A 24785-nucleotide genomic window follows, 5' to 3' on the forward strand; every position below is an offset into this window, starting at 1 on the left:
CTTTCGGAGCCGGTACTGCCCCTCTGCCAAGTGCCGCCGCAGGCGCGTCTCCCGCTTCAGCCGCTATCCGAGCACGGAGAGTCGGGGCTGGCGGACCCTACGGTTCTCCACAGGGCAGATTAGAAAACATTTCCTGAAGATGAGGCTACACTTGCGCCTTCAGATTTGCTGTGATAATCTACGCGCTCCATTAGCAGTTTGCTCTCAAGGCCATTGCGCGAAGAAGGTATTTTGAAAGTCGGTAATACAAGCTTCACGTCAAGTAGCTTGTTCTCCTTGCTTTAGCAACTAACGGTGGCTGCCACAAGTTGCTAGGTGATCCGGTCCAGTCGGTGATCCCTCCATTCCTCTGCAGAATGCTGTCACTGATGGGAAGATGTGTGCCAGAGGCTTGGCAGCTGGCCAGGACGTGCCTGAGTGCACCTGAGATGGCAGCAGGATCCGGTTGCATAAGAATCCAGGTCTGTATTGTTAACTTGTGTTGAGTTTTTTTATTCAGACGCAGGGTAAAAAGAATGGAGATACAGAATTGCTCCTCCTTGCCCCCCGGCCCCTCACCACTTCCCCAAACACAATTTCATCTCAGTCACTACACTTGCGCTATGGTTTTTATGCAGCAGGTGTTACTGATAGCTTCATTTTGTTGTACCCAGCAGAGCTCATGGTCAAGGGGAGTTGTTTAAGTTGAGGGGATGCCCCTTATCATTTCCTTCACTTCAGTCACAAGCAAACAGCTTCCAAACATGCTGCAGGCCTCCATATTGGTATTTTTGTATCGTACCTGGAAAAAGCCAAAGTCACTTGACATTTGAAAGTCTGAGGTAGAAATACAAAATTATTGGTTAATCAGTGAAGTACTGATGCAAATAAGTGATAGTAATAACAAAACTATATTTTTTTCTTAAAAAACCTCTTAGTGAGGTTCCTCTATACTCCAGTCTTGCAAGATGTTGAACGGGGACGTTCTGTGGACAGTAGTATACAGTACACACAGTAACAATCTATAGCCACATCACAGAATTTCCTGACTGTCACTTTGATGCAGAAGATAGACATAAGAATTTCCCATCAAAGGTTTCCATAGGAGAGGGAGAAATTCTGCTCCTTCAGCTCTGAAACAGAGATTTGTCAGTAATATTTTGATGGATGTTATTGTAATGGATATCAGATAGATGGATAGACTGAATGATGCATTTTGTCACAAAATTGTTTCTGCATTGCCACTAGCGGCTATGTTAACTTGATGTATGGAATTTATTTTATTGAGCAGGGTGTAAAACTGTCTGTAAAAATACAGCATTGAACTACTATATACATATATGGCTTAAATTTGAAGCTTCAGCTGACTGTAATGTAGAGGGTCCCTATGGATGTGAACTTGGGTTTATGAAGCAAAAATGTACTGTATCTTTATGTCTTGTTACTATCTCACATTACAGTAAAATTTCTTTTATATATGATGCAGTGTTATTACTGCTTTATTTTTACATAATAAAGCTATTGATTTACTGCATTAACTGTAATAACTGAGTATTAATTTGACACATGCTTCTCCAGTATTCCACTTTTATTAGTGCTTTTGATACTGTTTTGAAGATTTTTTTCTATGCCGTGAACATAGAGGAGGACATTAGAAGATCAATACAATGACAACTTGCAGAATCTTGTCAGAGACAAGAGTGAGATCCATGGTACATGAAATCTCAAGACTAACCCTAACTTTTGTGTGGAGGAACACTAAGTGGTTCCATACACATCACTGTCGCTGCATAACTAAAAGCAAGTGCCATGTCTTCAGCTCAACAGCATTAATTTTGTTTTAATTGCTTAGGCTATTAGGTGCACTTTTGTAAGACTTTAAATGCTACTGTGATGAGCATGAGAAAACCTGTGGAATAATAAATATATAGAGAGACATTTGTGGAAGAATATCAAAATGGAATTTCAGAAGATAGATGTGTCATGTTTAATTGAATCTCCAGCAGCAGGACGCTGCGGGAGCAGCAGCATGACTCACATGCAGTTGTGGTAGACGACTAGGCCCATGTAGCCGCTCTGAAAAGAATAATTGAAACATCCTCCATCTTCTTTAAATATTACTTTCTTCAGTAAAAAGATTACCGCACAATAAGTAGATCACTTCTTTGAATAAGTCACAATATTGCAATTTACTTATTACTGTAACAAAAGGAAATTCCATTGAGTATACATTGCTCTCTGCTGTATTTCATCCTGTGATGGAATTTATGCAGAAAGGTTCTTAAACAACTGTACCTTCCTCTGGAGGAAAATGATAGTTCAGAAAAAACTCCCTCCTCATTCCTGTTTTCAATCTAACAATCCAAAAGTGAATTTTCTATGGATAAGCAAACACAAAATCAAACAAGATCTCACCAGAGCAACTGCAAAACCATCATCAATGTCTCCAACATCTGTCAATCGTTCCAAAAGGTCATATATTTCATCAAGCCCAATGCATGCTGCCATAGGAAGTATGTGTGTGAAACTAAACAAACTTGCTTCCCATGTTGCTTTGGCACAATTGTGCGTGACAGTGTTCTGTTAACAAAATCAGGGCACTGATCTGTTGGAGAAAAGTAACTACTTTTTTGGGGTGGGGAAGAGGGAGAGGTTTGATGGTTTTTCATCTGGGTCACTTCTGGAATCCATTTGAAAGAGACACCCCAAAGCATTGTGGCTTTCTAATTGTGGACATAGGGTGCTGTGAGACAACGGCAGGAAGGAATGCCAGGAGACCTTGAGGGAAGCGAAAGTAGCTTAAACTGCTGTACTCATCCAGTGTAGAACCTGAGCCTGACACAAGGCTCGCCGAGGCTGTGTCAGAGGTTCCACTATCCAAGGAGGCAGAAGGTATCATTCTGCTTAAATCATCTGTTAGAGTTGGGGGTTAAAACCATACATGTATGAATGTGCTGTCCATATAACATCTGGTTTTACAGTCTGCAGTACTAATTTAAAATATCTCCTTTTGTTCTCCAGGTCATGTACTGCTGCATGTTTATGTTATTCCTTATTGCTCATACCGACTCTTTGAATCAGGTGTAGTAAACTATTGTTTAGTTGTTTTTTCTCTTCCTTGTAATGATCTATCTAAGTCTATCTTTCCTCCAACTAATGCTCTTGTACACATTGCCAAGTTTTACCTGGCTGCCTCCATATTCTGTATTGTTCAGGCAGAAAAAAACTGTGATTCTGTCACAAGTTTTCTTGTCATTATCTGTTTAAAACACTTTTTATCAACAATAAAGTGCTAAAGTACCACATCAGTCTTGCAACTATTGCATTGTCGTCTTTGTTTCTGCACGTTTAATCATTAACACCAACATCGTTGTGTCTTCCCTACGCCCTACCTTTAAATTGCAATAGAGTCATGTTTATTTGCTCTCTGGTTGCTGACTGTCACTTTGTCTTCACTTTCAGCTAGGCCAGCCCAACTACCTTATTTAGGCTGCAATTAATAGCCCATCAGGCAGAACAGTTCTTTCACATTCATTTTGCAAGAACTCTCTCCCACTCACAACACCTGTTTCCCAAACAAGCCCAGTGAACTGCGGCCAAGCGATGAACCTCCCTTGGTTCCAAGCAACCCCCTGAGCCACAGCAGAAAATACAAGTTCAGCTTTCTCCTCACCACAGGGAATTCCATGAAATCTTCAGTGTGGCTTGGCTTCTTAAAGCTTTTGCCATCACTGCCCTAGTTTTCTTCCTCGCCTTTTCTCTTTTCCTATATGGTAGCAATAACAGTTGGTCAATGAGCGTAAGGTGGTTTTGTTATTAATCCTACATTGTGGCAGTTACTTTGTTGGTATTGTTCATAAGTACCTTTGGTCTTTCATTTACTTGGCTTTAGCAGCTTGATTTTTATTAACACTTTGTTATATAGAGCAGCAGCATTTTGCGATTCAGTACTATAATTGCTATGTAATCCTTGCAAGGTCAACAAGGAGTTAAAATGCTTTGAGTTAAAAAGCTCAGGGTAAGAAGCATGAGAACAGGCCTGACAATTCCAAGAAAATGTAGAGTCTGTGTAAGATTTTTGAAGACTGAGATAAAGATTAATTATGATTAAAGATTAAATCAAGTCATGTTAGGGTGATCTACACTGTAATTTAGGAAGGAAAGTTAGTGTCCTTCAGTGTGGCACACAAACACATGAAACACCAATAAATACTGAGAATTAGAGTAACGTACTTAAGTTTTGGGTCATGTGACCTAACCTCATTACATCAGTTATAATCCCATTATTAAATCAAATGTGAAAATGGAAGTATTTTGAGAATGTTTTGGATTTTTCTGGTAGTACAACTTTGGACCTGAAACTTATTTTTAATAATTGCAGTCTCTTGAGTTCTACGTTCAAAAATAAGTTTGTAAGTGTGTTGTAGTTGTGTCCTGGTTTTGGCCGGAATAGGGTTAATTTTCTTCCTAGTAGCTGGCATAGTGCTGTGTTTTGGATTTAGCATGAGAAGAATGTTGGTAACACACTGATGGTTTAGTTGGTGCTAGCAGGGCTTACACCAGTCAAGGGCTTTTCAGCTTCCCCTGCTCTGCCAGAGGCACAAGAAGCTGGGAGGGGGCGCAGCCAGGGCAGCTGACCCCAACTGGCCTAAGGGCTGTCCCAGACCATATGACAGCATGCTCAGTATAGAAACTGGGGGAAGAAGAAAGAAGCAGGGGATGTTCGGAGTGATGGTGTTTGTCTTCCCAAGTCACCATTACACGTGATGGAGCCCTGCTTTCCTGGAGATGGCTGAGCACCTGCCTGCCCATGGGAAGCAGTGAATGAATTCCTTGCTTTGCTTTGCTTGCATGCGTGGCTTTTGCTTTACCTATTAAACTGTCCTTATCTCAATCCACGAGTTTTCTCAATTTTACCCTTTGGATTCTCTCCCCCATCTCATTGTGGGGGGAGTGAGCGATCATCTGCATGGTGCTTAGTTGCCAGCCGGGGTTAAACCACAACAGTCCTTTTTGGCACCCAACGTGGGGCTCAAAGGGTTTGAGATAATGACAGGTTTGATTGGAATGTGCTAGACCAAATCTAGAGCTGTTATTGCTGTTTAGCTATTAGTCGGCAGGCTCCTGTGCTTGCCATGGGGTTTGCTTGCCTTACTGTACATTAGAGTCCATTGCTCGTTAGTTGCTGCTTTTTGCTTTTGCTGCTTGCTGTACCACTGTACTGCTTATCTCGCTGTGCTGTGCCTGGGAACATTTTGATAACCGCCATGGCGATGCGCCTGGGCTGGCCGATGGCCAGGGCATCACTGCTGTTTCTGTGCTGCTGTACGGGACAGGCTGGAACTCCGGTGTGAACTCGAGTGGAAGGAACTGTGACCTGAGGATGAGTCCATGCAGGAGCAGGACACCCCGAAGCGGTGGTGTGGCCATGAATAAGTCCACACCACAGCAGGTGTATCGCGAAGCGTCTGTGGCCATGGTTATGCCTGTGCCGCAGCAGGTATACCTTTAAAAGGATTGTGGCCCAGGGATAAGTCCACTTTGGAGAAGGTACACCTCAAAGCATCTGTGGCTGTGGATGAGTCCATGCTGCAGCAGGTACACCTTGAAGCATCAGTGGCTGTGCATGAGGTTATGCTGGAGCTCCTCAGAGTGTGTGGCCATAGATAAGCTTATGACAGAGCAGGGTAAGCACAACAGCCATGGGTAAGGCCATGTCGGAGCAAGTTCATTTCTGAAGGGACTGTGGCTGTGGGTAAGGCCACACTGGAGCAGGCACGTCTCTGAAGACATTGTGACCCATGGAGAAGGCCCCACTGGAGTAGGTGCACCAGTGACTGCAGCTGTGGGTAAGTCCATGCCACAGTAGGTATACCTCTGGAGAGACCATGGCTTATAGATAAGGCTCCACTTAGAGTGGGTACAGCCTTATGTGACTGCAGGCTGTGGATAAGTCCAAGCCAGAGCAGGGGCAAGAGGAGTTCATTGCAATGTTAAACCCTAAGGTCTGGTCCACAGAGACCAGGGGTGGATATTGTAATGGAACTGCCTTTAAATTGTTGTTGCCTGGGATTTGAGTTGTATGTATGGGAATTACTATAGCTGGAACCCCTTGTTGCTAGCCAGGCTAGGAGCAAGGGGAGGAGTTCATTGCAATGTTAAACCCTATATAAGCTGGCCTAAGGGGATCAGAGGTGGAGATGTAATGGGTATATCTTTACCATTGTTGTAACCCATGATTTGAGTTGCATGTTATAGGAATTACTAGAGCAAGAACCACCTGAACCAACAGAGGACAAGCCTTACAAGAAGCGGTGCAAGTGCAGCAGTGACCTGACCTGAGCTGGCTTTGATGCCCAGTAACTCCACACAACACACCACCTCTCCTGTCCTGAGTGAATACCGTAAGATGGAGCCCAAAGTCATGGACTAAATGAACTCAGTGGATATTTTGTGGACATTTCTGGACATTTTATGGACATTTTACAAGGGTGGTCCATGGACTAAGTGAATGATATCTGTGTAATATATCAAAGGATGGGAAGGGCGGTGGTGGTTAGTGAGGATGTACTGGATAGGGTGAGACCTGAGCATGATGTAAATCGTATGGAATTAGGGGTGGGTACTGTCCTGGTTTAGGCTGGGACAGAGTTAATTTTCTCCCTGTGTGGGTCTGAGTTGCTGGCTGGGGATAAACCACGACACATAAAAGAGTATTATCCAACAAGAAGGGTTGTGAATCTATTTTCTTTCACTGGTGGAATGAAAAAAAAATGAAACATTAGGCAAGGCCTTGTATTCTTTGCTTCCAGCATTCCTCCCTTATGTTTCCCAAGCTGTGATATTTTGCAAAATCATACTCTTTTATCTCCAATGAAGTTAATAGATAACAACTAGGTTCGTATTTCACTCATATTTAATTTTTCTAGCTGATACTGCTTTTTTTGGTTTGAAGTAGATCCAGATGCCGTTTCTTATAAAAAGCCTCAATTACTACTTTAGGAAAGATTACCTCCATGGAAAGACAGCCAACTTTTTCTAATGCTAATCTTGAATCTATAGATCACAAGCAGTGTCTGTTCTAGAGCTGACCCATACAGAAGAGGGAGGAAAGCTGTTACCTTTCATGAAGAGGCCCACCCTAGGATCTTACATGGTTTTAACACTGCAGATAACCCCAAATAAAGTCATGTCTCTCAGTAACAGTTAAAACAAAAATCAGAAAAAAAATATTTTGGAGGGGGGGGGTTACTTTTGAAATTTTAATGTTAAATGTTAGAAAGCTACTTCCATTCAAATAATTTACTAGCTATTATATATCCATCTACCAATAACTACAAAAGATGCAAAACTCCTCAGCCAAGTTGTAACACCTGGTTTTATAAATTCAAGAGACAGGAATATATAATAAACTATTACATGCCATATTAATGTTTTATGAAAGAAAATGGAGCACGTAGTTGGGGGGGGTTAAGTCTTAACAAATGAAGTTAAATTATTCCTATTTAAGAACTTGTCATGAATTTTCTGCCAGCAGAAGGCGAGTTCATCAAAGTCAAAATACTCAAACGTACCAGCTTAGGTGAAACTTTTCTTGGAAAAGTTGTCTGAAGTTCAGAGTGCCATTTCAGAGGATTTCAATCCTTATATCCTTCATTTCAGGTAAGTATCGGACACTTAGGCAACAATTTGGCAGCTGCAGAATTTCAGGAACAGGCACATGTCTGTCTGCGTGTGTGTGCATCCATTCTACTACAGAATGAGAGTGTTTGCAGACCCCTGCTCCTGCAGGTTTGGAGTTTGCTGCCCTGTAACTTTTGTCATTTTTATACTTCAATGAAATGTATCGTGATAAGGAAGTCTTAACTGTCATCTCTCCAATGACAGAGCACTTGTGTTCATTTAATTTTTTAGAGTCAGTTCAGAACAGTTAGTGGCTTTTATCACTAACAAACTTCTGTAGTTCTGGAAGGGACAGATAAAGGGAGACACAGTAAATAGCATTGTCACCTTTGGTTTTACTGGTGAGTCTTCTACCATAATCAGTAGGAGCAGGGGATCATATGGTCAAATAAAACATTAACATAACATTACACATCAGCAAACTCTGTGGCTAAGTATGCCTTGCGCCTTTTTCCCCCACGGCACAGATAAGAGCCACAGAAGACGTGTTCTTGTGCAGTACTTTACTGATATTAGTTAAAGAGCGTAAAGAGAGACCTGTGCAATTAAAGGGGATGATCCCATCGCATAACTTTAGGCTTACGTAATAAACCAAGAGAGAGAAGCACCTCATCTACATTTTACAGACTCTACTGTTGGCATAAGGAAAGCCTTAGCTAACTAGGCTGTGTGATTATTCTCCATGTTCTCAGAGGTACATGAGATATCCAGAATCACAAATAATCAATCATTACTGTGGGAAAACACTCATTGTCTTAATCAGTGCTCTCACGTATCTTAAAAAGAGTGAATTTAATAAGGATTATTGTCTTGAGATTAGGCAATTTGTAAATTTTTCTGTGTCATGGATATAACTACTTACTATGCCATAACATTGTAAGCATCTTATGTGGAAAAGACAGTATCTTGCATGAGATCATGCACAGATTCCTTTAAAATGGTACGTGCATTGTTGTTTGAAATCTACATAGCAGGGATAATGTGCCAGTAAAAATATTTTTATTGCTGAAAAAGTGCAGTATGAAGAGAGGTTGATAAAAGAGTAGGTTTACTATTATTGTAACTTGTACAGGTGAAAAATAAATGCAAAAGGAGACATAATCACCACTAACTAACATCAAATACTATTTTTACAGAAATCAGAATTTAAATGGCCTGAATTACTGACATCAGAATTAGTCTGAAACCTCTATTTGCTACATTTGGAGTAATAGATGTTCCTTAAAACATTTCTGAAAAAGGAGTGTGACTAAGAAATCCTAAAAGCAGACTCTGGGACTGCTTCCCTAACCTTACTTTTAAAGATGTCATTCAAGTCTTAAAAATCAGAGTACAAAACTAAATCATGCAGTTTGGCTGTTAATCGTTTCAGTGGTAAAATAAATTAATAGTAGATTTTGTGGAAGGCTTGAGGACTTCTGCTTTGCTTTGTTTTTCATGGCTAAAATCTTATCCTCAGAGACGCAATTCCTTTGCACGTATAAATAGAAACAATCTGGTCCCACTCTTTCTTCTGCAATTAGGAAAAAGCAATCAGAATTTGTTAAACAGACTTCAGAGAAAGTAGTCTTACATCTTAGTAGACAGATGTTTTCTGATTAAGCTTCCTATTGCAGCCTCATTTAGAAATTGCACAAGTCACAGATAACTTTAGCAGAGGTTACACTTGGTGCAATTCCACTGCTTTGTTCAGTTCTCAATACCAGCTTTATTTAGGTTGTGAGATAGTGTTTAAATAGTTTGAACCTTCTTAAGAGCTGAAGCAATGCTACTGTCCTCAGAAAAGCTCTTTGGTGTACTGCAAACCTAAATAAGAGCCTAAAGTTTTCCTAAATTGTCATCTTGCTACTGTTCTGATTATGCTATGCAAAAAGGGAGTGCTAAAATTTAGTAAATGTATTTTCATTAATGCAATCTCATTTACGCAGAGGATCATGTATTGACAGTTGTGTAGAGATGGTGATGCAACCATAATTGTTGCTGCTTATACTTCCCACTACAAAATCTCTGTTTAGTTGCTTATAAGTTAAGTAACCATTAACTGGTTAAGATAAAAAAATTCTGTGTAAAGTATCTTTCCTGGGTTGAACTTTTCCCAAACCTAGGAAAAAATTCTCTATGTAGAAAAAACAGAAAGCAAAAATCCACCAAACTCCTCGCCTCTCTTGTTCCCCAAGAGTAAAACAGCAAGACCATTTGGTCATAATTTACATTACATATATTTTGAAAGAGAAATAGTGGGCTTTTACGCCATCATTTCCTCAGTCATGCACATGAACATCTTCCCAAATGTTGCCAAATAGTAAGCATTTGAAAAAATGCAGCTGATTTCTTAAAACAATTGAAATTATAAAGATTCTACCTGCACCGAGCATGTGTCAACCTCTCAGAGTTCCAAGAACTGATAATAAAAGTATGTTTGGAAAAAAGATTAAAGATTATAACAGTATTGCCGTTATTCCTTGAGGAAGCGAGACATTCTGCAAAGAAAGGATATTATATATTTTATACTTGATACAACAAACACCCAGTCTTTGAAACTCTAGAAATAGTTACAAATTCCAGTGAATGTTCCAGACACCAGAAGAAGAATACCAAACTGGAAGTTGTTTGTTTTGTTGGGGTTTTTTTTCTGCTAGTAGTATGCTTCCTATCCCCCCAAAAACCCAAATAACAAGTATCCTACACAACTCTGAGATGGGCTTAGGACAGCCATCTCTTCCCATTATGTATTATTGGTATTGCAGTTGTGCCTGAAAGTCCCAGTCACAGAAGAGAACCCTAGGATTGTCCTACGGTCTGTACAAATGAAAAATGAAAATAAACCCTACATCAGGAATTTATGTCTGTCCTACCTTCAGCATCTGGTGCTTCCATGATAGGTATTTATACACACACATACACGTCTACAACTTGCAAAAATATAAGTCCTTTCATCTACTTCTCAAAGCTGGTAATTTATCTTCATCTGAACCACAGTGACAAAAATGAAGTTCACAGAGTTCCATATCCTTAACAAGAACAACCAAAAACTCCTGTGGAAATCAGTCTGCCAAAAGCTGATTAGATGCTGTAATTGTGTATTGTTGCTCAGAGAGTTTTTCACAAGGGAAAACTTAGATGATTTTTTCCAAGTTCCCATGGTAAAAGCAGTAAGAAATATTAAATTCTTATGAGCTGTGGTTATGAAATTATTTTTTATGTTCTCAAATATAACGAACAACAGTCAAGTCTTAAACATATTTAAATTTATTTAGGAATAAAGATTAAAACCAAAACTAGAGCAAGAACAGCATCTTTAGCCTAAAGAAGAGAAGACTGAGTGGGGATTTCATTAATACTTACAAATATCTTAAGGGTAGATGTCACAAGGATGGAGCCAGACTTTTCTCAGTGGTGCCCAGCAACAGGACGAGGGGCAATGGGCACAAACTCAAGCATAAGAGGTTTCAGTTGAATATGAGGAAGAACTTCTTTACTTTGAGGGTGCCAGAGCACTGGAACAGGCTGCCCAGGGGGGTTGTGGAGTCTCCTTCTCTGGAGATATTCAAAGCCCGCCTGGACGATGTCCTGTGCAACCTGCTCTAGGAGAACCTGCTTTAGCAGGGGGTTGGACTAGATGATCTCCCGAGGTCCCTTCCAGCCCTTGCCATTCTGTGACTCTGTGTGATTCTGTGATCTTAGAGAAATTCTTGAATCTGAACATTTTCTGAGTGTCTACTTTTTTCCCCAAGATCTTTTGGTAGAATGACATTTCAAGCATTTAATGCAAAGTGGGAAAAAGAGGAAATGAAAGGATACAAGGTTCTGCATTTTGGAACACTATTGGAGAGAATCAAACAGACCAAAGAGTGAGTATGAAATTATATTTAAATTGAAGATTAGTGACATGGTACAAAATGCACATGCAATCAGATACAGGCAATCTGGAAAATATGTTTTGTGATAGGGAGAGAAGGTCTTTTCATTCATAATACCTTCCACATGGGAATCTAAACGTTCTCTTTAGCTTACTTATCATCTAGTTTCCATGACTAACACACATTTTTGAAAAGAATTCTGAGGTTTAGTAATGATAGATAATAGGACTTGACAGCACAGGAAGGCAGAGATTACCTAATTAAGTTACCATGTACTATTTTTGAAGACTAACATCCTTCTGTTCTGCTTTTTTTTCTGTTATACTTAGGATAACATGGGCATTTGGTTTGCTTTGGAGTTAGCACTTCTTTTCTGTGTTTGTCATGAGGTTTTCTGCAGCTACCTTTTTCATATCACTGGGTACCCTCCCCATAGTTTCCAGCTGATCACCTAAATAAAAGGTTCCAATTCAATTCTCCCAAGAGAAAAAAAATGCAGTTTAACTTCTGTGGAAAGCAAAATAAGTCACAGAAAAAACTTTATATCGGAGAAACTATGCACAGAGCAACCACACAATACCAACACAGTTACCCAGTATCTATGTGGTCTGTTAGCTCAAGTTTCTAGTTATTTATTTTCCCTTTTTTTTGTCCTAGTTTTGTTACTTAGGTGTTTCTCAGTGCACTTGCTGTGATATTCGTGCTTTCACTGATTGTTTTTTAATTGCCTTACTGTCTTCCGTGATCTCTGTTTTTCTTCATTTCCTGCTTCTTTTTCCTGTATTGACGTTTCAGTAAATACAGAAGTTCGCAAATAAATATCTGAAGAAAAGAAGCATTTGAAAATAAATAGTCCTCTAACACAAAATCAAATGAGTAATTTATAATATTTGTGGTTCAACAGAAAATACTTTCTAGCTTTAATTTTCTGAAAATCATATGTTCATTTTAGTTATTCCATTTGCTGTGGCTTAGTTCAAAATCCTTAGCTGATGATTTTAGAGCTCCTTATGTTCAGCTAAGTCTAGAAAGAGTTTAAATGACTCAAATGCTTTAAGAGGCAACACTAAATTATCAAATTTCCAGGGCTGTTCTCATTATCCTAGATGCATAGGGGATTTTCAGAAAGGTGGAGATGAAAATATACAGAAAATATGCTGTTGCGGTCCCGCAGGGAACTTTGTGATGTTTGTGTCCACACAGTTTTCATTGACAGATCAGGAGTTAAGTGGGAAATGTATTTTTGTAAGTCTTGTATAAAAACCTTCTCTTTTTCCATGATAAATTCATGGTGGCAGTTCTGATCAGTGCACCTCCAAAAAGTGTACTTTAAAAGGGTACAAGAAAAAGTGAAAAAAGGCAGAGCTGTGGGTGGCTTTTGTACAAAGGAAACTAAATAGGTCAGGACACTTCAGTTTTGAATCAGACAGCTAGAATGAGGTAATTAGTGAATTATTATTCTTTTTTTTTTCCTCCTGTCATGGTTTAACCCGGCTGGCAACTAAGCACCACGCAGCCGCTCGCTCACTCCCCCCCTCCCTCAGTGGGATGGGGGAGAGAATCGGAAAGAAAATAAAAGGTTAGAGCCGAGGGCTGAGATAAAGACAGTTTAATAAGAGAAAATAATAATAATAGTAATAATGAGAATGATAAACCGACCCCCCCTGATCATGATGTTATATGGTATGGAATAGCTCTTTGGTCAGTTTGGGTTAGCTGTCCTAGCTGTGCTGTACTCCCAGCTTGTTATGCACCTGGGCGAGCAGGAGAAGCTCAAAAAGTCCTTGAGTAGTCTGAGCACTACTTGGCAACAGCTGAAAACATCAGTGTGTTATCAACATTCTTCTGGTACTAAATCCAAAACACAGCACTATGCTAGCTACTATGAAGAAAATTAACTCTATCCCAGCTGAAACCAGGACACCTCCAGACATAGAAACTGAGAATCCTCCACCTAAATGATCAGGCTGCAAATTTCAAGTGTACAAAAAGAAGTATTTTTTCATTCAATGCAAAATTAAATTTTAGAGCTTGCTGCCACAGGGACTTATAGGGGGAAAATGTTAGAATCATAGAATATTTTGGTTTGGAAGGGACCCCTAGAGGTCATCTAGTCCAACCCCCCTGCAGTGAGCAGGGACACCGCTAACTCGATCAGGTTGCTCAGAGCCTCATCCAACCTGGTCTTGAATGTTTCCAGGGATGGGAATGTCATTTGAGAAACGTTATGTGGTTTGAGAAGAATTCGTCAAACGCAAAGGAGATGTATTTAATAATTACTCTTTCTTGATACAGTCCTTCTGCCTGGGACAGCACAGTGAGCTAAATGAATCCCAACTGTTATGGACATTTAAACATTTTGCAGTATAAACAATCACAGCAGGTTAAACAAGCAAATAAACATTGTTAATGGGACACAGTAAAATAACATTCTAGCTCTGAAGCTAAATTTGTGAACTATTTACTGCTTTTGGCATAATAGAGAAGTTCTTTCAGACATACAGGAGCCACATTACGAAGCTGTTGTGCCACACAGATCTGCAATGAGGAGAGCCAAAGTTTCAGTGGAAGTTATCAGATGACCTGCGCCCGGAGCAGAACAGTAAGGATGAAGTCTTACATTTTGAAGCAGGGCTAAAAAACTTGAAAATTTTATACCCAGCATTATTTATGCTCTTGGAATCCATGAGCCCTGCTGTGATTTCTGTGATTAGATCAGTTCCATGCTCATTTTTAATTACTTTTGTTTGAAAGGATCAGCAACTAAGAATCTGTATTACCCAAAGCTATAATTATTGTAGCTTTACTGAATATAATGGAAATTAAAGATTACAATCCAGACTGAACCATTATGTTCAGCGCACACACAAAACAATACAAAAGGTAATAACTTCAGACAATGAGGTTACTTGTAAAAGAACAGCTTAAAAAGAGGAGCTATGTCTAAGGCTCAGACTTATAATCCACATGGCTGATTTTATGACTGGATGGACATTAGGAGGGCTTACAGTAACTGAATACATATGCATTCTCAGACTCGGCAAATGCAATACACTAAGTAGGACTGTGTAAGAAGTCTAAGCCAAGGCACATGATTGCTGTTGCTTGGTCCTTCTCTATGTTCTGTGCAGCTGAAAAAAAACAGCAAGGACAGTGTGTTTTATTGCTCAGAAATAATTTTGAGCGCCAAAGCTCAGATTCATGGTCTCCTCCTTACTCTTGGGTCACCTTTGTGTCTAGAGACTGCTCCTTCTTCCAAGTCTGTTGGTATACGTGAGTATGCATGTTGAAGTCAGGATGATGCAGAGGAGAAAAGAAGGTGGCATCTCCTTTTCCTAAATAATGGAGAGCAGAGGAGGAAAACCTTCCAAGTTCCTGTCATGGAAGAGTTTGTCCCTCTCCACTTCCAATTCTCTCCTTTTGTCTCCTGTGAAAAAAATATGTTTAGGCCTGCCTCATCCATTCACTTATGGCAGTTTGACCATCCTCTGGCTCTTCGTTGCCCTAGGCTTGGAGGCCTGGCCCATCACCTTGCTGAAGGCCACACACAGAAATAGGATGCAAGTCTCCATAGCATCTACGCATCCATTCTATTCTACCCTTACACAGCTAAGCTGCTGAGGTTACAATCATCTTTTGGCTTAGGCTGAAGAAGCGCAATAACTTTTCACACATAATTGTGGTTAGTTTTCCAAACTTTCATAAATTAACATAGGAACTTCCCATACCTGAATCACGGAGTCACTGAATCATAGAATGCTTTGGGTTGGAAGGGACCTTTAGAGGTCATCTAGCCCAACCCCCCTGCAGTGAGCAGGGACACCTTTAACTAGATCAGGTTGCTAGAATACAGAAATGCTAGCTACACAATATAGATTAAAAGCATTTAAATACGTACTCTATTTCAGGAGGATCTACTGACTCGGATCTACTGACTCACTGATAGTATGTTTTTGTTTGTGCTTAGGATCTATGGTTAGGACAGCATGCTGTGAGGTGGTATGCTGTACCAGCATCGCAAACAAACTGATCATCTCTGACCACGGACAAGAAAGGGCCACTGGCATATTAACACCTTCCTCTCCTTTACCCTTTCTCTCCCTGTCCTGCTTGTTAATTATTCATGACCATACTTCCAAATCTTTATTCGGATATCTATTGCTAGAAAAACTGCTATATGCATATCTATATACATGTGTATATATATATATATAAAAACCTGCCCTACACTAAACTAATGGGCAAACAAAAAGTGGAGATGTTTGTCACTGAAATAAAGTGACAGTAAAGGCTTTTCTATCATTTTTAGAACTGTCAGCTCTTGAGGGTCACTTGCAATGCATTCAGATTTTCTTACCAGGTTACAAACTGAGAACATCAGCCTTGCTAGTGATTCAACTCATTTATTCTGTTCCAGATGGCCTGTCCAGGCACGAGAAGGACAGATAGTTTCAGACGTTTCAACGGTAGGAACTAGCAAGGGAGCAGATTTTCTTCTGCATGTGCTTTGCTTTTCTAATTTGTCTTTTTCCTGGCAACAATCTTTGTTGCTACAAGACCAGTTAGGTGACAGTGAGTGTTCATTTAGTCCATTGCCCTTATAATGGACAGACTTTAGGTCTCCAGTAATGGTTGAAACGTCTCTAACAATCCCATTCTCTCAGATTAGTATTTTTTGTTCTCTGATAAGATTATATTCCAGTCATTAAAAAGGCACATGTGAGAGAAGAAGAAACAAAAACATTGATCTCCGGGATATTTTTTTTTGCCTTTTTAAACCCTACTACCCAGTCAACTTGTTCCTGACAGGAATGCAGTCTTATCTGTGGCAGTGAACTCAGTGTGGTTAGCACTTCTAAAGAGTTATTCCAGAATTCTTATTCATAAAAAATTACTGAACTAATAAGATCTTAAGGATTTCCCGTTAATGATTTCACTAGCATCCCATTATTTTATTACAATAAATTCCAGCTGTAACTCAACAGTGCTTTTTTTTTCTGGAAAAGACTGAAATCTGGACTTGTGTTCATCATAAGCAAGCATGAAGTAATGTGAAACTGCACGTCAAACTCTGAGTTACAACTGTCACATCTTCATAATCCAACAAAGCTTTAAATCTGTTCTTCAGACACTAACTGTAGGGTAATTAGTTAATCCTTGGGTGGGTAGTTCAGCCTTCATTGGCTCCTTTTGCAGGCCACTAGCTTCTGGCCTGCAAAATGGACATCATGGCATTGCTACAAATGCACATGGAGATCTTCAGATGGAAAGGCATGGTATTAACTTATATTTCTAAATGTTTCATCAGATGATGTTTAGCTGTCATTTCCTAAGTTATATGGTACGTGTTGAATTATTTTCTGCAAATAGTGCATTTTGGGGCATTTCCTAGACATACGGTATTAGCTTTTCTGACAGGAAACCAGAAATCAGGCTCGAGATTCTCTCAGCTGCTGTAAAGTGTCGCAGTTCCAGTAAGCCAAAGATCAATCAGCCTATTCGGCAGATTATAGAAGACAAATAGAAATCCACTCTTTAGCAAGGGTCAATATTTGCTGTTGCCTCAGTTTATGAAAAAATAAGATGTCATAGTGTCTGAATAGAAGGGAATAGCCTTTAAAAATAAGAAGAGGGAAGGAGGAAAATTGATCATCTTTATCACAGAATGCTTCCCAGGGAGAAAGAAAAAACCCTGTGATAGAGACAGTACACATATTAGGAAGAAAAAAAGGAAAAATAAGGTACTGTGTGGGAAAAGGAGGGTGGATTCTTAAATGGAATCATTGTGCCTATACTGCGGTAGTTTCCAGCAGAGATAAATAGAGCATTTTTCTGCAAAGCATCAGGACAAATATGATATCCATCTTTCAATCTATGGAAATAGACTGGTTTCTTATATTAAAATACTACCTGAATAGTACATAACCAGCAAAAATATAGGAAAAAAGCCCTTGGTTACTGGAGAGCTGAAAAGAGAGCTGAAGGAGAGAAAAGCACCCTATTTCTCCAGAATGCCAAAAGCTAGAAATTATTCAGTGGTGAATAATCAGTGTGAAACCAGCAGCCTGACTCCATTTCCTTATGCCATGTAGGTCAACAGGGAAGACAGAGACAGCTATTTAAATTAAAGATTATTTTCATTCAGCTTGCATAAATGCAAATCACACTTCTGTTATTTGCCTCTTCCATGAACAGGGCAATAAAGTCTCACCTTTCTGGCTTTAGAATTCTGAAATACTTTAAATATCTAACTTAAAATGAGATCTAGCCTTCAAAAAACTTTTTTGGGGTTTTCCTCTCTGTCTTTCTACTTGATGTAAAGCCTGGACAACTTGTTTAAACATTAGCAATTTAATCCCATCTTCAGAGTTCAGGATTTTTACATCCATCATTTTTAGACTTATCATCTAATAGATGGCCAGGGAACATCAGACTCTTTGGAAAGACTGAGGAAAGGATGCAAGAAAAATAAAATAGGCCAAAATTAATTGTATGTGTAATTGTTGAGAATGGCTGTATGTTGACTGAAGTTCATTCTAGGGCCAAACCTATCAATAGAATGAGGACTTTCTTTCACCGCATCTTGTTCTGATCCCATCATCTTCATCAATTGCTTTCTGCTGGCCTTTCTCACCTACCATTAGCATACTGCAGTACCATTTCTAAAAGTGCATTTTATTTGCCATATATATTTTGTTGCATTTCAATTTTATGTTGCAAGGATCCTGTGAAAGAACATTGAATTCATGGTCACAGGTCACACTTCATAACCTCAAGACACTCTTTAATAGACTACAAGGTGACTAAAGCATAAAAGACACTCTAAAAATCACTTTACAGGAGTTATTTGCAGCAAGTGCCAGTTGTTAATGACCCAACACAAAATGTCATCTAGATTTCACAGACTAATGATCCCTTGCAACCTAGGTAACTCATTTTAATTACATTTGCAAGAATAGAAATGCCAGCTCTTTAAAATGAACCTGAAAGTTGGTGTTCTTAGTAATAAACCAGCCTAAGAATTAACTATAAACTCTAGTAACAGACAACTGACCTGAAAATTTGGAGCATCTCCTTTAATTGTATGTCAAATATCCTTTTATTGTCTGTTGTTATTGTACTATTTTTTTTCCATGAAAATGAAATTCCCTGAATGAAAATTATTAAGTTAATGGATACATCATCATTAAACTTGTAGGATTTAAAAAAAAAAAATAATAAGACATATGCCTGTCTCAGATATGTGGTTTGGAAGGTTAGAATCTTTTGAAGTGTTGTTATATATTAAGACAGTAGGAGAGAAGGCCATTTGAATTGAGTAACAAAGGAATGATGTAGGTTGCCTTTGTAAGTGGACCAAAAATATTTGTTAGAATCATGTTGCTAATCCTAACTCTTTTTGGCTCTTTATGAGACTTTTGAAACACTTAGTTTATCTGTCATTTAGCTATGATTGCATTAAAATATGCTTATACATCCACCCACATGTATACTTGCTTTTAATAAGGATCAAATAAGTAGCTGGAGATACTGTGAACGATGAGAAGTAAGCAAGTGGTTCAATTCACTAGGTTAGCCCCAAATCTACGAGTCTGTTTTTTTCTACTTCATAGTGTTAAGGAGGTAAAAGACAGATTTCTTAAGCTTATTGTATTTATTACACTATTATCAAACAGAAATTGAAACCTCATTGCAATAGTCATTTTCATAAGCAATGCAGGAAATAGAATTTGCATTGAAGAATTGTTTGATAGGAAGGACCTTATTGCTGCCTTCAAATGTAAAAAGAAATTTAATCAAATCCCAAATATTCTAGACATCCCTTTTCCCTTAAAAATAAAAGATAAAGTACTGTACTGTGTTTTCTCATGTCTGTCCTGTGATTTTTTAAAAAAATTATTTCTGCACCATTCAGAGGGAGGAAAATTTCCCAGCTTTTTTTCAGCGAAGTCTTATCATGAAGAAAGCACAACTGTCAACAGCTGAAAACCAGACAAAGGAATATTATTCCTATTTTACAGACAGAAAAATCAGAGCAGAGCTAAAAAATATATGCAAATATTCCAAAAATAGACCAACCATAAGTTCATTCTTCTTTTTTGAAGTATTAAAAAAGTGCTATCTGCTGACAAAGTAGATTGTTCTCAGTGCTTACGTACAAGCCCTTTTTTCAAATAAATGGGTTGTGCTTTTTTTTCCTCCAAATAAATTGGAGGAAATTCCCAAAATACAGATAATTTTTTATCTGTTTGTGTATTTCTGGATCTGATTATTCCATGGTGTGTCCGAGTTATTTAAATGTAAAATCAGTAGTTTTACAAATTAATCCCCCACTTTTCATATATTTGTTATATTTCTCTGGAAGATGAGACCATTGCTTTCTGGAAAAGTTGCTGTGTGCTTTGGTTTGACAAGGATGAGTTTATTTCAGCTGCAAAGAGAACACAGATAATCTGTTAATTTAAAAATGGATAAACTGTATGGTCAAATGCGGAAAGCATGGTGAAAAGCTCTGGACACGTTCACTGGCAGGTGAATTCCAGGAAAACATTTAAAGTGTGGCATTGGGACTAGAGATGGAGCAAAGCACTGGTTCAAGCAGCTGCAGCATTTTTTGCAAACTTGTGTTGTTCAATGAAGTTAATGGAAGGTAGTTAGGGCACAACACTTAACTGAAGCCCCGGCACTTCTGAGAAGTATAACCAAATGGGTATAATAGAGAAGACTGCAAATTGGCACATAAACTTTGATGGCCAAGTTAATGAACAGCACAAACACTGATTATTATATGAGTGGAAGATGCAATTAATGTTCCAGTGGCACAGAGCAATTCCGCTAATCAAGAAAATCCTTCTGTGATTTTAAGGCATAATGCCAAATGTACTAATATCTTTCTTGTCTAGTAAGTTAATTTGGGATGTTGCTTGTGCATTGTCCATAACTTGTCTACTGGACACTGAAAGGCTTCTGATTTTCAAACCATACCTGGGTTCCTCAGTTTTATAGTTTTGAGTGTTGCTTGTTCGGAAGGTGGAGAGTTTGTGCGGAGCCAGCAGTCCTCCAAAACAACCCAGCATGCTCCTTCAGGTTCAGGCACCCCAATATTGGCCCAAACAAGAGGGTGGGTGAATTTGTGAATAGTTCAGAAGATCACTGAGGTCATAAACCTGTTTCTCACTCAGTTAAACCAATTATCTAGATTAACTCTGTAATGAAAATATAACACTAGCATTCCTAGCATTTCCCAAATATGAAAAGGATCAGATAACTTTTCTCTAACCATCCGTGAGAACTTTGAGAATACCATTCCTCAATCCTGTGTGTTTAATTTGGTTACCCTCTCTGTAAATTCAGGCAGAACAAAAAAAAAAAAATCATTCTGCCTGCTAAGAAGATTAAACATTACTCATAAAGGACCTTGTCAGCTAGGACTTCAAAACATTTTTACAAAGCTATTGGCGTTATAAAAGATGCCGCACTGGTTACACAACTGGGATATTAGGCACACTAGGTTCTGTTTAATATGCTTGCTTGAGCGTATTTTCAAAACTGCTAAAATAGGCATAAAATTAGGTACTGTAAAAAGATGTATTCTTGCTCTTTTCTTATATCCAAGTGTAAATCTACAAGAGGAACTACAGAGAAATAATAAAAACTGCCCCCAAGTGAAGTGGATATATTTAACCTCTGCAGCAAAGTCCCTTTCAGCTGACTTTGGAAAGGGAACGTGGTTGTGTTACCCTGCTTGCGCAGCACAGCTCTTCGCTTGGGTCTGCAACCAGTGAGCAATTAGGCCATGGACACAACAAAGTGGAAGTATAGCACACGTTAATTGCTATATGAAGAATCATATGCTCATATATTTCGAAGAAGAAAATCAATTTCCGTGAAAGACTAATCAACTGTAGCCTTGAAATAAAACAGGAAATAATTGAAGTTTTTTGTCTCACAAAGGTTATATCAATCACATATTTTAAGACAGTCGCACAGTGCAAGCTCTTAAGGGTAATTGTATATGCACATCTGTTTATAGGGAATTTAAAATTTCAGTGTCCCCTGAGCATACCATTCCCATGAAGTCAGTCAGCTCATTTCAGTGGAACAGTATATCCTATAGGAATCAACCCACAGTAGGAGTGTACAGGACAAAACAAACCTCAGCTACAAATACCTGACTGGAACATGAGACATTCCTCTTTTTTTTTTTTTTCTTTCAGAGGACGGCAGCAGTTCACTGCAGAGATAATTTTCAATAAAAATCAGTTCCAGCTAAAGAAGCTTCCTGATTTTCTGTATCTTTCTAGGTTAATACATCTTCTCTTACCATCTTAACACTGCTCCAGCAATTAAGTCAACACAGGTCATTTATTTTAGTGCAGGCAAGAGAGACAGGCAAGGAAGAAACACTGTCTAGAAAAAGTAGGGGGTTTGCAAATGCCCCTTTTCTCCATTCTACTACTTTTTTGTTCTCATCAGCCTCATCCCTTTCAATTTTTTGTATTTTTTGTTGAGGAGAAAGGGGGTGGCTGGGGTTATTTTTAGAAGCACTGATTCACAGTCTTTTATGCTCCCCTATTCCCACCAGGCTGAGATGAGTGCTGGTTATTAGCGGAGTCCAATACCTGGCATACACCACTACAATACAATTACAGCATCACCTGAAATTACCTTAGGAATTTGCCAAAACAAAAAGACCCACGGATTTAATTAGAATGTTGTGGTTTCTTTTTAATAAGTTAGATTCGTAATTCAGAGGTTTTTTTAAATAAGTATTTGGTACATTCTTTCCTTCCAGGTTCAGGGACATTAGAATTTATGTCTGAAGGGGCTCTCTTAATCACTTGCATGAAGAAGGAGATCATATCAGTTAGCTTTGTCAATAACCTCAACCAGTGTGAAACTAGCAAAAGAAGGAGAGACAAAAAGAGGCACTGAAGCAGAAGTCATTTCTTAGTCTGCAGTATTCATTAATATTTTGATTCATTTTTGTTCTCAGCCAGTCAAGTAGAATACATTTTATTTTTATATAGCTTCTTACTGCACAAATCTCTCTCTCTGAATTTCACTTACACTTAATTTATAACCTCTGGGTCAGGCTCTTCTTTCACATCCATCTTGTGCTGGGGAGCTCCATTAATTTCCGTGGAATTACTCCCCATTTCCAATGAAAGAAGAATGCATCTTCCCTTTGTTCCCTCTCCATTAAAGCAGAGAGTGAGCGGCAGCTGTGCTTTTGCTTATGGTCTGCAGGGAAACATCTTCTAATTCTGGCTAGTATAGCAAGGTAGAATAGTGTTACTCAGATTAAATAGGAATTGTAGAACTATTAAAAACAGACAGCTGTGCAAGGTGTTGCTTGTTTTAGTAATTGTACATTCCTCTTTGCCAGGGAAAGCGGGACTATCACATTCAGAACAGTTCATCCCACTTACCAAAGCAGAGGGATCTAGTTTTATCTCCGTTACGCCCATAGTACACAACAGAATCAATACTTCTCTTCTGAAGTTTTCTTGTTTGGTGCCCGTCACCAGTCAAAGGCAGTATGAGAGCTAGTTCCATGATCAGATTTAAGAGAAGCCAACCAGCTCCCATGATTGTCTTCAAGGGGTTGCTCACTGATCTTGATCACAACTAAATGCTGCCATCTTGCACAAGGATTGCTCTTAGACATTATTTTGGAATACCACATGTTCACTTCCCAGTCACTTTGGACTCCACTATTTTTCAATAAAAACAATCTGACTTCAAAATCAGATATGGAGAGATGAACACTATTCATGGAGAGTGGCACGTTCTCCATCTGTATTTCGGTGAAGAAATACCACCACATTATACCTGGGCAGATTGAAGGAGAAAAAGAGATGATAGATGTCAAACTCTCTTACACATTTGTTGTGCACCCAGGTATAAATACATTGAGAAATCCTGAATTACAGTCACAGAAAACCTGTCCAAAACTGCACTTGAGCATGGCTCAAGAGCTGAAAACAAGAGGAAGCTCAGAGAGCAACTCACTGCAGGGTCTGGTTAGGGTATACCTATAGTTAATTGGCAAATCTGCATATGCTGACTGAACTTAAAAAAGACAGATGTTTTCTAAGAAGATTCAATTACAGTACTTTTACTTGACGTGGGAACTAGAAAGTCATGTATTAATTGCTTCAAACTGTTCGAGGTGCTGAACATGGTGTCCAGCTTAGCATGTGAGGCTTATTACAGGATTTGCTACTGCAAACTTCTGTGAAAATTTTCAAATGGCTCCCACCTGAGTTAAGAAAATGGGAAGTCATGATTTAAGATGACTGCAGCTAGGCAGCTTGCCTGCTTGTCAAGCAGAATAGCTTTGCAGTACTGCAGTGGTATGGAACTGATCTTGTTCTCCTTTTAAAAAGATGAAAAATATGTAAATGTCTTTAATATATATGATAAGCCCAGGATATTAGCAATCTTTTACCTTAGTGTAATGTTCTCGCAATAAGCATTTTCCATGGTCAGTGAATAAACATGGTTCAGGCCATTAATTTCCTTTCAGCTTTTTTTAAAAAAATAAATAATCTAGCAATGAAAGAAGATCAAAATATACAATAAAACAATGCTTGACCTGAACTGCCAGAAAGTTTTCAGATAAGATATTAGATTTACGCCAGATTCTGGATAAAGGAAATAAATACTCACCATGAACTATCTGGAGGTAACTCAGACAAACCCACTCACTCATTTGCTCTTTGCGGCAGTCAAAAACCTTAATTTTAGCTTTACACACCCACACAGAGTCTGGCTGATTTCAGCAGGGCACTGCAGAGCGCAGAGCCCCACCCGTGATGCCAGCACTAGACTGTCAACTTTGTATTTATTAGCATGAACCTTCTGGATATATTCTGTTCTCTGCAGATCTCAGTAACTCAGTGATTTGTGTCTGTCTGAGGAAAACAGGCAAACAAACATACATAAAACCAAAAATGGTAAATTTAGAATAATTAGGGAAAGTAGCCTGTGAGACGCTCTCCTCTGATGAGTCACATTTCCACATTTGCTAGTGACTAGTATCAGAATCTTTTATTTAAACATGTATTAATTGCATCCCTCTTTCCTAAAGAAGGGATGACGACTGAAATAGAGTCAGTTCTCTCTGGCTGCCAAAGACTTACCAGTCTTCGCAAGCTGAAAGAGAGATTCACCGGTCTGTCCATATTCTTACATTTTTCCACCCCCATGCCTGCACCTTCCCGCTTTGCAGTGCAGCACGGCGCAGGGCTGCAGCCT

General features: G+C 39.0%; 1 long non-coding RNA gene across 1 annotated transcript in view; it reads left to right on the forward strand.

Moving 5' to 3' along the window:
• Positions 1 to 4417, forward strand: part of LOC118452341 — a 10183-nt gene extending 5766 nt beyond the window's left edge. Inside the window, exons 2-3 of the long non-coding RNA XR_004842097.1 lie at positions 73 to 226; positions 356 to 4417. This is a non-coding gene — a long non-coding RNA (uncharacterized LOC118452341). The remainder of the gene's footprint in view (positions 1 to 72; positions 227 to 355) is intronic.
• Positions 4418 to 24785: the final 20368 nt, after the last annotated feature.

This window comes from Egretta garzetta, unplaced genomic scaffold, assembly GCF_000687185.1.
Source record: "Egretta garzetta isolate BGI_Z169 unplaced genomic scaffold, ASM68718v1 scaffold35, whole genome shotgun sequence".
Classification (NCBI taxonomy): domain Eukaryota; kingdom Metazoa; phylum Chordata; class Aves; order Pelecaniformes; family Ardeidae; genus Egretta; species Egretta garzetta.